At 39.5% G+C, this 14,522-nt stretch overlaps 1 protein-coding gene across 4 annotated transcripts in view; it reads right to left on the bottom strand.

Moving 5' to 3' along the window:
* ATP8B4 (ATPase phospholipid transporting 8B4 (putative)) overlaps positions 1-14,522 on the bottom strand; it is a 261,581-nt gene that overhangs the window by 165,217 nt on the left and 81,842 nt on the right. The gene's annotated exons all lie outside the window — the stretch shown is intronic.

Genomic DNA, 14,522 nt, shown 5'->3' with positions numbered 1-14,522 from the left:
TCCTTCCAATGAACACCCAGGACTGATCCCCTTTAGGATGGACTGGTTGGATCATCACATAATTATTGAGTCTCAACTCCATGCAGGATGCTGCTTAGTCAGGTGATGCAAATACAGAGACTGTCTCAGCCTCCAGTAACTTAAAATGACATGACAAACAAGCAGAGCAGGACAACTCTCCTCTCCCACATCTATCATGACCCCCTTCCACTGACTTTTCCTCCATGCAACAAACATGCACTTTTCCAAAAGCAAATCCTTCCACATATTCTCTCTGTTTTTAGGAAAACACTCAAACTCTCAATGTGGTCTTCAAGGCCCTTCAGGCTCTGACTTTGGACCATTTTTCCAGCCTCGCTTTACACTGCTTTTCTCTCAGTCTTGCCCTTTGCGCGTCTGCCATGATCACATCCTCCTTTCCACCACAGGGCCTTTGTACATGCTGCTCCCTCTGTCTGTAATTCTCCTCCTTATCCCATCACCCCACCCCTCATCTAATTAATTCCTAGTTGTCATAAGCTCTCAGCTTAAATTTACTACTTTTGCAAAGAGCCCTTTTCTAAACTTCCATACGTCTGTCACTTCCCCTGCCCCACACACCCAAAAAAACCCATTCTTCAGAGTCATACATTTCCTCAGCAGCACCCGCCTTGGCTCATAATTACACACCACTTAGCGTGACTGAAGTGGTTCTCCCTTATCTGTGGTTTTAGTTTCTGCAGTTTTAGTTACTTGCAGCCAGCCACAGTCAGAAAACATCAAATGGAAAATTTCTGAAAAAATTCATAAGTTTTAAATCGTGCACTGTTCTGAGTAGCATGAAGAAATCTTGCTCTGTCCTGCTCCATCCTATCTGGGACATCAACCAGGCCTTTGTTCAGTGTATCCCACCCGTTAGTCACTTAGTAGCCACCTAGGTTATCAGATCACTGTCACAGCATTGCAGTGCTTGCGTTCAAGTAATCCTTACTTTACTTAATAATGGTTCCTAAGCATGGGAATAGTGATGCTGGCAATTCAGACATTTTCTTACTGTGCTAGTTTTAAAACTTTGTCATAATTATGTATGTGTGGGAAAAAACATAGCATATATAGGGTTTGGTACTGTCCATGATTTCAGGCAGCCTCTCCTCTTTCAGGGGAGAGGAGGTGGTCTTAGATAAGGATTCCCTCATAGCTCAGTCAGTAAAGAATCTGCCTGCAATTCAGGAGACCCGGGTTCGATTCCTGGATTGGGAAGATCCCCTGGAGAAGGAAATGGCAATCCACTCCAGTATTCTTACCTGGAGAATCCCATGGACAGAGGAGCCTGGCAGGCTACAGTCCATGGGGTCCAAGGGTCACACACGACTTAGCAACTAAACCACCACCACTGTATTTTATTAAGTCCACCCTTCCCACTAGATACTGTCTTTATGGTTGGAGAGACCATGTCTATTGGGGTTCACTCAATTTCTGGTACCTAACAGTAACTGATGTAATAAGCATCAAAAATACAAATACATCAAATGTAAGAAGACCATCATGACACTATGTGCTGTGATAGAGACAAGCAGGATTTGGAAGCGTCTGGTCAAGGCATTAACCCTGGGAACATCATGCTCTGAACTGTTTTCTGACACTTCATGCTACACTTTCTCCCATTTGGAATACAATATTCTCATTGTTGGAAGATGCTATGGCTAAAATCCCTTTCTTCTTTCCCTAATATATTCTGTAACTTACTCTCATACCTAACTTTCCTCTCCCATCATCATATTTATTCCCATTATATTCATCCTTACATTTCCAGTCTCCCATTTTGTGTTAAGTCTTTTTATACTGACTTCACTTTTAAGATCTTCACCATCACCACAAAGGTGAAGAGGATCACAGAGCCTTAGTCCTAAGGGCTGGAAAGGACCTTGACTGTCTGACCCAATGGTACTCAAACTTCAACATGCATAAGAATCCCATAAGGTGCTAACAGAGTCCTCTCCCAGACTCAGAGATTTTGATTCAGGAGGTCTGGTAAAAGCAGTCCTCAGATCTCACTGAGAGAAGTACTATATATGTCCAGAAATGTTTGTGCTGGCCCCTCAGGGGCCACCACAGAGAGTAAGACGGCAGCTGAGGACCCCAGTTATACTTGTATATATTCTATACACTGGACTTCTATATAAGATTTCATTTGAAAGGGATCTGCTGGTTGGAAAAAGTTTTTAAATCACTGATATCCACTCTCTTGTTTTATAGATGAGAAAATTGAAGTCCTTGGTCCTTAGTCACACAGCAAATTAGTGACAAGGCAGAAATAAGACATCAGCTTCCTGACACTAGACTGGTGGGCTGGTGTCACCTAATAACCACACTCCTGTGTCATTCAATACTTCTATGATGAGATGTCTATACATGACAATGACAGTCACAGATGGACCACGTTTCAAACATGAGAGAATGGATTCATGCTAATTCATCTATCTGTATTTTTCATCCAGCATGTTCTCAAGCTCCAGGTGTTAGTCACCTTTAAACCTGTACATGCTCAGCCGTTCAGTCAGTTGTGTCTGACTCTTTGCAAACGTATGGACTGCAGTCTGCCAGGCGCCACTGCGCATGGGATTTTCCAGGCAAGAATACTGGAATGGGTTGCCATTTCCTCCTCCAGGGTATCTTCCCAACCCAGGGATCAAATTCACATCTCTTACATCTCCTACATTGGCAGGCAGGCTCTTTACCACTTAGCCACCTGGTAGGCCCTTCATGACCTGGACCCTTCCCTAATTCTCTACTGTCTCCCTACCCTCTCATCCCTCCCCTCATTCAATTAACTCTCCAATGGATGATCTTTGTTAGAAGACAATTTTTCCAAGATTTATCCTGAGACAATGGTATCTCTGCTACTAGCCTTCCAAAACTTGGGTAAAGATCCTCCCATGTGTGTTCTCCAGTTCTGTGGCCATTGCTGAGTTTTCCAAATTTACTGGCATACTGAGTGCAACACTTTCTCAACATCATCTTTTAGGATTTTAAATAGCTCGGTTGGAATTTCATCACCTCCACTAGCTTTGTTTGTAGTAATGCTTCCTAAGGCCCACTTGATTTCACACGCCAGGATGTCTGGCAATGAGTGACCACACCATCATGATTATCCAGGTCACTAAGAACTTTTTGTACAATTCTTCTGTCTTCTTGCCACCTCTTCTTAATATCTTCTGCTTCTGTTAGGTCCATACCATTTCTGTCCTTTATTGTGTGCATCTTTGTATAAAATGTTCCTTGGTATCTCTAATTTTCTTGAAGAGATCTCTAGTCTTTCCCATTCTGTTATTTTTCCTCTATTTCTTCACACTGATCACTGAGGAAGGCTTTTTTATATCTCCTTGCTATTCTTTGGAACTCTGCATTCAAATGAGTATGTTTTTCCTTTTCTCCTTTGCCTTTAGCTTCTCTTCTTTTCTCAGCTATTTGTAAGGCCTCCTCAGACAACCATTTTGCCTTTTTGCATTTCTTTTTCTTGGGGATGCTCTTGATCCCTGCCTCCTGTACAACGTCATGAACCTCCGTGCATAGTTCTTCAGGCACTCTGTCTATGAGATCTAATCCCTTGAATCTATTTCTCACTTCCACTGTATAATCATAAGGGATTTGATTTAGGTCATTCCTGAATGGTCTAGTGGTTTCCCAACTTTCAATTTAAGTCTGAATTTGGCAAAAAGGAGCTCATGATCTGTGCCACAGTCAGTTCCTGGTCTTGTTTTTGCTGACTGTACAGAGCTTCTCCATCTTTGGCTGCAAAGAATATAATCAATCTGATTTCGGTACTGACCATCTGGTGATGTCCATGTGTAGAGTCTTGTGTTGTTGGAAGAGGGTATTTGCTATGACCAGTGTGTTCTCTTGGCAAAACTCTATTAGCCTTTGACCTGCTTTGTGACAGAAGAACTATACAAAAAAGATCTTCGTGACCTAGATAACCATGATTGTGTGATCACTTACCTGAAGCCAGACATCCTAGAATGCAAAGTCAAGTGGGCCTTAGGAAGCATCACTACAAACAAAGCTAGTGGAAGTGATGGAATTCCAGTTGAGATATTTCAAATCCTAAAAGATGATGCTGTGAAAGTGCTGCATTCGATATGCTAGCAAATCTGGGAAACTCAGCAGTGACCAGAGGACTGGAAAAGGTCAGTTTCCACTCCAATCCCAAAGAAAGGCAACGCCAAAGAATGTTCAAAATACCGCACAATTGCATTCATTGCACAGGCTAGCAAAGAAATGCTTAAAATTCTCCAAGTCAGGCTTCAACAGTACGTGAACCGTTAACTTCCAGATGTTCAACATGAATTTTGAAACGTCAGAGGAACCAAAGATCAAATTGCAAACATCTGTTGGATCATCGAAAAAGCACAAGAGAGTTCCAGAAAAACATCTACTTCAATTTTATTGATTATGCCAAAGCATTTGACTGTGTGGATCATAACAAACTGTGGAAAATTCTGAACAAGACAGGAATACCAGACCAGCTGACGTGCCTGATGATAAATCTGTATGCAGGTCAAGAAGCAACAGTTAGAACTGGACATGGAACAACAGACTGATTCCAAATCGGGAAAGGAGTATGTCAAAGCTATATATTGTCACCTTGCTTATTTAATTTATATGCAGAGTACATAATGAGAAACGCTGGGAGGGTTGAAGCACAAGCTGGAATCAAGATTGCTGCAAGAAATATCAATAATCTCAGATATGCAGATGACACCACCCTGATGACAGAAAGTGAAGAACTAAAGAGGCTCTTGATGAAAGTAAAACAGGAGAGTGAAAAAGCTGGCTTAAAACTCAAAATTCAAAAAACAAAGATCATGACATCCAGTCCCATCAATTCATGGCAAACAGATGGGGAAACAATGGAAACAGTGACAGACTATTTTCTTGGGGTCCAAAATCACTGCAGATGGTGACTGCAGCCATGAAATTAAAAGACACTTGCTCCTTGGAAAAGAAGTTATGACCAACATAGACAGCATATTAAAAAGCAGAGACATTACTTTTCCAACAAAGGTCCATCTAGTCAAAGCTATTATTTTTCCCATAGTCATGTACAGATCTGAGAGTTAGACTATAAAGAAAGTTGAGTGCAGAAGAATTTATGCTTTTGAACTATGGTGTTAGAGAAGACTCTTGAGAGCCTCTTGGAATGCAAGGAGATTCAACCAGTCCATCCTAAAGGAAATCAGTCCTGACTATTCACTGGAAGGACTGATGGTGAAACTGAAACTCCAATACTTTGGCAACCTCATGCAAAGAGCTGACTCATTGGAAAAGACTCTGATGCTGGGCAAGATTGAAGGTGGGAGGAGAAGGGGACAACAGAGGATGAGGTGGTTGGATGGCATCACCAACTCGATGGACATGAGTTTGAGTAAGCTCCAGGCGCTAGTAATGGACAGGGAAACCTAGCATGCTGAGTCCATGGGGTCGCAGAGTCTAACATGACTGAGCGACTGAACTGATACTGAACTGATCTTTGCATGAAATGTTCCCTTGGTATCTCTAATTTTCTGGATGATCTCTAATCATTTCCATTCTATTGTTTTCCTCTATTACTTTGCATTGTTCACTTAAGAAGTCTTTCTTATCTCTCCTCAATATTCTTTAGAACTCTGCATTCAGCTGACTATGTCTTTCCTTTTCTCCTTTGTCTTTCACTTATCTTCTTTTCTCAGCTTCTTGTAAGACCTCCTCAGATAACCATTTTACCTTCTTTTTTTTATTTTAATTACCCTATTTTTTTTCCATTTATTTTTATTAGTTGGAGGCTAATTACTTTACAATATTGTAGTAGTTTTTGCCATACATTGACATGAATCACCCATGGATTTACATGTGTTCCCCATCCTGATCCCCCCTCCTGCCTCCCTCTCCATCCCATCCCTCTGGGTCTTCCCAGTGCACCAGCCCTGAGCACTTGTCTTATGCATCCAGCCTGGGCTGGTGATCTGTTTCACCCTTGATAGTATACTTGTTTCAATGCTGTTCTCTCAGAACATCCTACCCTCGCCTTCTCCCAGAGTCTAAAAGTCTGTTCTGTACATCTGTGTCTCTTTTTCTGTTTTGCATATAGGGTTATCATTTCCATCTTTTTAAATTCCACATATATGTGTTAGTGTACTGTATTGGTCTTTATCTTTCTGGCTTACTAAACTCTGTATAATGGGCTCCAGTTTCATCCATCTCATTAGAACTGATTCAAATGAATTCTTTTTAATGGCTGAGTAATATTCCATTGTGTATATGTACCACAGCTTTCTTATCCATTCGTCTGCTGATGGGCATTTAGGTTGCTTCCACGTACTGGCTATTATAAACAGTGCTGCAATGAACATGTCTCTTTCAGATCTCGTTTCCTCGGTGTGTATGCCCAGGAGTGGGATTGCTGGGTGATATGGCAGTTCTATTTCCAGTTTTTTAAGGAATCTCCACATTGTTCTCCATAGTGGCTGTACTAGTTTGCATTCCCACCAACAGTGTAAGAGGGTTGGGATGGTTTTCGTCATCACCTCCTGTACGATGTTACAAACCTCCACCCATAGTTCTTCAGGCACTTTCGGTGCTGCACTCAATATGGCAACAAATTTGGAAAACTCAGCAATGGCCACAGGACTGGAAAAGGTCAATTTTCATTCCAATCCCAAAGAATACTGGGCAATGCCAAAGAATATTCAAACTACCATATAACTGCACTCATTTCAGTTGCTAACAACGAAAGGCTCAAAATCTTTCAAACTAGGCTTCAATAGTACATGAACCGAGAATGTTCAGATGTTCAAGCTGGATTTAGAAAAGGCAGAGGAACAAAAGATCAAATTGCCAACATCCGCTGGATCATCAAAAAAGCAAAAGAATTTCAGAAAAACATCTACTTCTGCTTCATTGACTATGCTAAAGACTTTGACTGTGTGGATCACAACAAAATGTGGAAAATTCTTAAAGGGATGGAAATAACCGACCACTTTACCTGTCTCCTGAGAAACCTGTATGCAGATCAAGAAGCAATAGTTAGAACCAGACACAGAACAATGGATTGGTTCCAAATTGGAAAAGGAGTATAATAAGGCTGTCATCCTGCTTATGCAGACCACATCAGGTGAAATACCAGGCTAGATGAATCACAACCTAGAATAAGACTGCTGGGAGAAATATCAACAACCTCAAATATGCAGATGACACCACACTAATGGCAGAAAGCAAAGAGGAACTAAAGAGCCTCCTGATGAAGGTGAAAGAGAAGAGTGAAAAAGCTGGCTGAAAACTCAACATTCAAAAAACTAAGATCATGGCATCTGGCCTTATCACTTCAGGGCAAACAGATATGGAAACAGGGAAACAGATATGAAAAGATTTTACTTTCTTGGACTCCAAAATCACTGTAGACTGTGATTTTAAAAGACACTTGTTCCTTAGAAGAAAAGCTATGATGAACCTACACAGAATATTATGAAGCAGAGACATCACTTTGCCAACAAAGGTCTGTATAGTCAAAGTTATGGTTTTTCCGGTAGTTGTGTACAGATGTGAGAGTTGGACCATAAACAAGAGTGAGTGCCAAAGAATTGATGCTTTCAAACTGTCGTGCTGGAGAAGACTCCTGAGAGTCCCTTAGAGAGCAAGGAGATCAAACCAGTCAAAGCGAAAGGAAATCAACCCTGAATATTCACTGGAAGGACTGATGCTGAAGTGGTCAATACTTTGGCCACCTGATGCCAAGAGCTGGTCCATTGGAAAAAAAACTGATTTTTGGAAAGATTGAGGGCGGGAGGAGAAGGGGGTGACCAAAGATGAGACAGCTGGATGGCATCACCAACTCAATGGACATGAGTTTAAGCAAACTTGGGAAAGTGAAGGACAGGGAAGCAACCATGGCATGCTGCACTTCATGGGGTTGCAGAGTTGGATACAACTTAGCGACTCAAAAATAATGTATATTCTCCCAGAGCACATCATGCTTCTTTTTATCATGGCACCTATTGCTGTAAAATAATAGTCTGTTTGTCCACCTCTTCCTCTGGACTCTAGGGAAAGAACATGGTTCTTAATAATCCCTGTATCCCTAGTGTTAGCATAGTGGCTGGTACAGAGGTGTTACATAAATGTAGGTTTAATGATAGATAGGTGAGTAGTAAACATGAATTCCTGCCACTACTCTCAAGGCTCCTGTAAAATGTCTACTTATCTCTGATGAGGCCCAGGAGTGTGTTGATTGACACACAGAGAAAATTAGATCCAAATGAAACATCTCCTGTTGCCAACACAGTCCCCTTCAATCTTCACTGTAGTCTATGCATTCTCCTTCATGAAGCCCTCTCTAATCTCTCCATTTCTCAATGCTTTACTTTTCTTCTTTACCCCTGGAACACCCCCATACTGGGCTTAACACTGGAAATTAGTCAAGTTTAAAACCCAATATTTATTTTGAATTAATGTGTACTTTTCTAAAGCTTGGGCTTCCCTGGTGGCTCAGAGGATAAAGTGTCTGCCTGCAATGCAGGAGACCCGGGTTCAATCCCTGGGTTGGGAAGATCTCCTAGAGAAGGAAATGGCACCTCACTCCAGTACTCTTGCCTGGAAAATCCCATGGACAGAGGAGCCTGGCGGGCTACAGTCCATGGGGTCTCAAAGAGTTGGACATGACTGAGCGACTTCACTTTCTTTCACTTTCTTTTCTAAAGCTTAGAGAAAGTACACTTTTCACACATACATTCTTCATTTAAAATGCTAACAATTTCTTTCACATCTTTAAAAACTATTCTTTCCCCATCATCCGAGTCAATTCCTTCTGAAATGTTCAGCATCACAATCTTAATTAATTACACTTCTCTTTCTTCCTTACCATTAGGAACTAGTCCACAATGCCACAGTCAGAGTTTTTCTTTTCATGGGTTGCTGACAATATCCCTCTTACAGCCCTCAAATTCTCAGATGCTTTTGAGTCTTTAATTCTAATTTAGAGATTATTATTCTTACTTCTATTCACACTGACCTCTCTTTTTCCTGTCACTATTATAAATCTATTCCTTGCCAAAAATCAAGAAAGAATTTTTTAAATTCCTAATGTGGATTCCTAATGTGGAATAAGGAAGTAGATCTTGGTTTTTGAGAATACTGTTCAAATTTAAAGGTGGTTTAATGTCCCCTGAATTACAGCTTTAAGGCCCCATTTCTACCCAGGCTCCCAAGTCCTACTGAGGTTTTCTGTCACTTGGCATCAGTTTGTCTGTATACTGACAAAAAATTTAGAAAGCTGCACACTCCTAAAGAGATGAGTTGTTTTGCTCACTCAACTTACCTGTGAGTAAAAACAATGAAATGTAAGTGTATCCTAGCAATTCTAGAGATAAACCTATTACATACAGTATATGTATGAATGTATTTTATTGGGGGCAGAAATTATCTTTTATTTAACTCTGCATCCCCAGCACATAGCATTCTGCCTGACACACAGTAGGGTTTAATAAATGCCTCAGTGAAAAGAAAAAATGAACAAATAAAGAGCATACAACCTCTGATTAAAAGCTAAAAAACAGTGAGCATTTGTTTCCTAAGTCCACTATAACAGTGGACCACAAAGTGGGTCTTAAAACAGTAAATTGTTACTCTCTCACAGTTCTACAGGCTAGAAGTCCAAAATCAAGGTGCATGCACAATGCTGCTCTCCCTACAGGCTCTAGAGAAAGGATGTGTTCCGTGCCTCTCCCCCAGCTCCCAACAGCCTCAGGCATCCTTGATTTGGGGCTCTACAGCTCCAATCTCGGCCTCCATCTTCACCTTATCTTTCTGTCTATCTTCTTCCCTGCTCTTCTCTTATACACTTGTGATTGGACTACCAGGATGATCTCATCTCAAGATTCTTAACTTAATTATACAGGCAAAGACTCTTTATCCAAATAAGATCACATACACAGTTTCCAGTGGATCTAGCTTTTGGGGTGAGGGGAGCACCATTCAAGCCATGACAATAAGGTATAGTATGATCGCAATTATGTTTTAAATAGATAGTATGTGGAATAGAAAGAGAAAAGAAGAGGAGAAAACAAAGATACTCAGATGTAAGAGAAAAGGGAGCAATAAAATGCCTTCACAAGTTCATTGCAGTTAACGCTGATCTGGATAGTGGAATCAAGAGAAATATCTATCCTCTCTTTATACTCTTTTTAAGTTGTCTTCATTTTCTATCCACAAAAGACAGATAATATATCAATCTAAAATGCATGGGAGAAGTGAACACATTGAGATTAATCTCAGAAGATTTAAAGCAAAATGCCCTTGTGGTAGAAATGTACACAGTTAATCAACAAATGCTGTCAAAATTTTTCCTGGGTTTGGTTTAGACAAACCAGTGGGCTCTGACTGAAGCCAAATTTACTTACTATAACATGATCTCTTTTGGCTTTCAGATTTTATCTTAAGAAGGCTTTACATTATTAAAATTAATGTTCTGACATTTCCAAGACCTTTGTGGTTTAGATTTATGTTTGTTTTTTCAAAAGAAATTCTAGATCTCTCCTCATGACAACAGAGAAGTGATGCATAAACCTATTTTTTTAAAAAGAGAAGCAAGTTTTAAATGTTACATAGAATGTGGTCTATTTTTAGCTTCCATTGTCATCTCAGATAAAGTGGGTACTAGCTACAGAAGAGCCTGATATTTTGTGAGCAGCTGCAACAGAGTTTGTGTTCAGAGCCAACAAAGAACCAAACTAGTTTGAGTAATAAAAGGGAGATAAATATGAGAAGCCCCAGAACTGAGAGAAGGAGACTGGAGTCAGCTATACTGAGCATTGGATGGGGCAAGGAGAAATGATACAGGCCAACAGCCAAGAAAGAGAACTCAGGACGAAAAATGTTAAAATGCAATTTCACATTGTTTGCTATGGAATTTGAGAAATAAACTTCCTCGTTTATACACCCCCGCCCCAAAGTCTTCATTCAACTTTACCTTGTTCTCTAATGTTTTCATCTACAGGAGCAGGGGGTTCTTCAAGGGAGTTTTAAGAGGGAAAAAAAGTGGCTAACATCTGGGTTATATAAACTTTAAAAAGCAATTAGGAGAGGCCTCTGAAAAAAAGCCCATGTGCAGAGTTTTGAAAGTGCTATAATTTACTGTTATTTCAAGATGTACCTCATTTAGGTAAATAGTCACCATTTAGAAATTCAACACTTAAAAAATTGTATTCATTCAATATAATAATTGATTACAATGGAAAAATCATTTATAAGAACTACAATGTCACAGCTTACATACAAAAATCAGTATAGTCCATCTGCAAAACTGACATGTAGAATTGCCCATGAAATGACCAGTCTAAGAGTTAAACTGAAATTAATTTGAGGGTGAAACTCCTTGAAACTATTCTTTTACTCTGAGTTAGCAGTGTGATCTAAAATTAAATCAATTTTAAACCATTTCCACTGAGTTCAAAAAGCACTGAGACTGCTCCCACTAGCTTGTTTTTTAATTCATTGTCATTTAAGCCCATAATAGTGTGTTTTATTAACATAGTTTTAAAAACAGAAGAATCAATATTTTTCACCTCAAATTTTCCTTTCAAATATGCAGAGCTATTCATATAGACCCTGAATAGCTGTCCCGTAGACCCTGTAGTACCATCATAACATGAATTATCTACAGTGGGCTCGAGGGTTTTAAAAACACTGAAACTCGGTGCTCTGTCTTGTGTTCAACACAGAAGTTTCCACTGTGGTTGCAAACCCATGGGCCCTGGTGAAGAAAAGATAACTCAATGCAGAGTTCATCCATTCTCCCATGAAATGAATAGAATTCCAGAACCTTGCATGTTCCCACTCACCCAATTACAAGCAGCACACAGACACACTAAATATGCATCAGCTTCAGATTCATTAAGTTCAATGACCTCAGTTAGTTTTTGTTTAGGAAGCTCAAGGGCAAAAAGAGCATATTTAATAAGAAATAATAATCCGCTCTTACCCAAGACTGACATTTTGGATCATAATCCAACAAAGGATGATGACATACGTGAATTACCTCCTCCTGAGTCAGTTATTGCCAAGAATTCAACAGCAAATGATAGATCTTTTCACCAAAGGTCTGCTGCTGCTACTACTAAGTCGCTTCAGTCGTGTCCAACTCTGTGCAACCCCACAGATGGCACCCCACGAGGCTCCTCTGTCCCTGGGGTTCTCCAGGCAAGAACACTGCAGTGGGTTGCCATTTCCTTCTCCAATGCATGCATACATGCTAAGTCGCTTCAGTCCTGTCCAACTCTGTGCGACCCTATGGACAGCAACCCAACAGGCTCTTCTGTCCACTGGATTCTCTAGGCAAGAATAATGGAGAAGGTTGCCATTTCCTTCTCCAGACCATAGGTCTACATACCTCTAAGCTGGCAGTACAAATATGGGAAGAGTTCCTTCCTAGCTGCCTAAAGGATCTGCTAGCCTTCTGAATCACTACCCAAATTTCCTCACGGAACTCTGCAAACCAAAACTGAGGCATATGAGTACCATATAGCTCATAATTGCAATATAAAACTTATATTCAAACCGTTTCAAATTATTGATGTTTGGGGACTTACATATGTCACTAACACATTTTTAAAAGCAGAATATTCTGGAGCTTTTTTTCATGTTGCACTGTGATTAAGAAAAGATAAACTTGAAATTTGATGGCGGTGGTCTGACAGGAAACCCTTGTTTCAGGAAACTCCCATGTGTGGTAGAACTGAAACCTCCCACACTTTGGTCAACATACCCAACCTGGTCCTGCTCACACTTAAACCCGGGATACTCTGACAAAAGTTACTATCAGTGGACTGAGTAATAATCCTTCAAGTTTCAATTACTTAATATAGGAAATAACAGGTTCAGGGTAACCATTCTAGGTGGATTTGGTAAATACATCACAAAACCCAGTCTTATGGAAAAGGGTAACTATCAATTTAGAAAGATCAAGAAACTATACTTTAAAATTAAAAACAGAGTAAATATCAAGCAGTGAGGAAATGGTTATGTAAGTTATAAGATATGAATTCAAAGGAATACAGTCTTTAAAAATGCAACACTTAGAGAGGCTCAACAGGGAGGTGGTACATATATAATTATGGCTGACTTGTGTTGCTATATGGCTGAAACCAACAAAACATTGTAATGTTTTCCCAATTAAAAATAAATTTTTAAAAATGCAACCCTTAAAAATTACATATTAAAAATAGAGATTTGGAAAATGGTAATGACATGGTATGAAGTAAAAACAAGAGTAAAAACACACATATATACACAATTATGAAAAATCTTGAGATAGAAGAAAAAAACAGAAAGGAAACATAGGAAAATAGTAACAATAATTACTTTTGGATAGTGGAAGCATGAATGTTATTTTCTCCCATCTACTTTTTTCTACCTCCCAAATTTCTCTTCATAAACATATGCTATTTTTATAACAGGAAAAAATACTAAACGAAAGAAAAAGGAAGGAAATTTTCTCTTCTAATATCCAATGGGAGATATCAAACTAGAAAATTTGATTAAACAAGGAGAAAATTTACTCCTACTGAATTAATACATTTGTTTTCATAATTATGCAGCATATCTAGGAATATCAGCCTTGAAGAGGGAAGACAATACTCTGCAGTACAGAAAGCCCTTGTCTTTCCCTATAAATACTCAGTTTCAAATGAAAAATGATTGAAGAAGATTGACAGGAGGAATTCCATGAAAGAGCTTGGGAGATTTAAGCCAAGTGTGCCAAAGCTCAGGAAAATAAAAAGTGGAATGTGTTACATAAAAAGTTGATGGGCAAGAACAAACTGATATCTAGAGGAGTCAGGGAAGCGTCCCACCTGAAGGAGGCAGGGCCAGCTCAGATTGTCCTAGTGCAGAAGTGTAAGTTCAGAAGATGCTAGGTAAGTAACAAATACTAAGAAAAAGTAACACTGACTCAATTTGTTCATAGTAACACAAACCACCAGGCCAACAGCCAGCCAAAGCAAAAAGAGAGAATCCTGAGTTGAGAGCCCAGAAGGTATCATGGAAAAGATCATTTTCTTCTTTGCTGTTTTCTCATCTTAACCAAGAGCAGTGCCACCCAATAGAAATAGAATGCCAACCACAAATGTGGGCCACAAAGGTAATCTTAAATTTTCTAGTAGCCACATTCAAAAAAGTTTTTCAGAAGGTAAATTAATTTTAATGTTATATTTAACCCAGTGTATACAAAATATAACTTCAAAAAGTAATTTAAAACAAATTATTAATGATATGTGTTACATTCTCTTTTTGGTACTAAGTCATTGAAATCTGGCATACACAATGTACTTAACAACACATCTGAATTTGAACCAGCCTCATTTCAAGTGCCCAGGAGCCCATGAGGCTAGTGGCTATCAAACTGGATAGCAGACTTCCATACTCCTTTCCTTGTCCCAAACCCATACGACTAGAAATGTTGATGGGACAGGACAAAAACTGGAAGCTGCATAAATACATGAAAGTCAAGAAACAAT

Source organism: Muntiacus reevesi, chromosome 7 (genome assembly GCF_963930625.1).
Source record: "Muntiacus reevesi chromosome 7, mMunRee1.1, whole genome shotgun sequence".
Taxonomy (NCBI): domain Eukaryota; kingdom Metazoa; phylum Chordata; class Mammalia; order Artiodactyla; family Cervidae; genus Muntiacus; species Muntiacus reevesi.
The sequence above is the reverse complement of the archived record's forward strand: the minus strand, read 5'-3'. Positions and strand labels throughout refer to the sequence as shown.